Source organism: Macaca mulatta, chromosome 10, assembly GCF_049350105.2.
Source record: "Macaca mulatta isolate MMU2019108-1 chromosome 10, T2T-MMU8v2.0, whole genome shotgun sequence".
Classification (NCBI taxonomy): Eukaryota; Metazoa; Chordata; class Mammalia; order Primates; family Cercopithecidae; genus Macaca; species Macaca mulatta.
Genome location: NC_133415.1, coordinates 57306231 through 57307930, shown reverse-complemented (window position 1 = coordinate 57307930; position 1700 = coordinate 57306231). Strand labels below are relative to the sequence as shown.

The 1700-nt window shown below is 36.4% G+C and overlaps 1 non-coding gene across 1 annotated transcript; it reads left to right on the top strand.

Annotated features, from left to right (window-relative positions):
- Nucleotides 1-463: 463 nt before the first annotated feature.
- On the top strand, nt 464-570 carry LOC114670637 (U6 spliceosomal RNA). The gene has a single exon (XR_003720339.1). It is a non-coding gene; the product is annotated as a U6 spliceosomal RNA (small nuclear RNA).
- The last annotated feature ends 1130 nt before the right edge of the window (nt 571-1700 follow it).

Sequence of the window (1700 nt, the reverse complement as noted above, 5' to 3'; positions counted from 1 at the left end):
TAGCTAGACTTAGCCTAGGCCTTCACGGTATGTTATCCTTTGAAAGCCATGTTTGTCTTTTCTTTAACCGCTATTAGTTGGGATTTTTCTCCACAGTCAGCGATGTTCAAATAATGTTGCAGGGAGATCAGAGTTCCCTTTCCCTTTTGCTATCAGATCTGTACCTTGAGGCTTTTTATATCCTGTGCAGAAGCTTTGGTTAGATAGCAGAAGGTTCCATGTTATCTTTCCAGCAAGTAGTGGGATCAAACTTGCGGTTGGCCCCTCTAGCAATGTGTCTCTATAATCATGAAAATCTCTTGGGCTACTCGCAGCTCTTCCTCAAATTTTAAATATATTTTAAAATTCCACCTCACAGGAAGTCATTCAATAAAATTCTCAGAATCTAAAGTAAGTGAGTTGGATTTACCAGAGCTAAGCCTCATCCATGACTCATGAGTATTTGTGTATCAAACAGGCCTTTGTGCTTGTTTCCACAGCACATATTTTAAAATTGGATCAATACAGAGCAGATAAGCATGGCTGCTGCCTGGGGATGGCACACAGATTCAGAAAGCATTCCATATTTTGCATAGTCCCAGGAAGGTCATTTGACTGTTTGTTGAGTAGCTCCTAGGAAGCAGTGTGAGTGAAACCGAAACAGGAGACCCCCCAATATTGAAATTGTGATTATCACTATGAAAATATTGATGTCCAGTGATCTCTGAAAGGATAACAGAGCTGAGTAATATTTAGAGGATGTTACATGTTGTTAGTACATGTCTTGGAAATGAAAAAATGTCCACTTGCCTTTCCTTCATGGAACCGAAAAACAATCACAGCAGGGTTCTGTCTTGTCTGTTAGTTGGAAAGGACTGGGGAGATCCAGCATCCTGGCATGGATCTGCTGGCTCAGAGTTTGAGGAGGTAGAGGAGGAGTGGTAGTTGTCCAAGCTGGGTTTTGACACCTATTAGTTTTCTGCCCTTGGTGTGATTGATGAACTCAGTGATGGGAGACAATTAGGTAATCCATTTTAATGAGAATATATATATATATATATATATAAATTTTGCAGTAAGTTATGAATTAGGTAAGATTCCCTGAATTACAAGCCAGAATGAATACAACTAATAACCAAAATTAGCACTTAATAACATCTTCTGAAAACTGCAACATTTGAATATTAGAACTTACAGAAAAGCCTACACCAAGCTTTATTTGGGATTCCAAAATGGTTTCAGGAATCAAGTTCAAGAAGAAATTATTCCATTGCTTCACTATTTCTCTGAACATTTAAACATGTAATCTCATTACATCTTCCTAAGGTAGCAGAGTCCTTATTTTTCAGAAGAAACCATGGAACCTACGAGAAGCAACTTGTCTGAAAAGAAAATACCTATTGGTTACAGAGCAAGGATGTATTCTGAGTGCAGGACACTTTGCATGATGTCCAGCTAACTAGAGTTAATTTACTGAGCTGTTCTCCCTCCATTTATGAGTACTTCCCTTTCTTTTATTCTTTAATTATAAGCTTAATAAGCTTGTAAGGTTTAAAAATTTGAAGTGTATGGGATATTAAAATTCTGATATTAGGTCTGATATTGCCTTAAATGGTTTTAGAATTTAATATGTTTGGTAAATATTTTTTATTTCAGTGTTAAAATAACAACTTTATTTATTACTTTTGTATACATAGAATTAAACAACAAATTTTGGAACA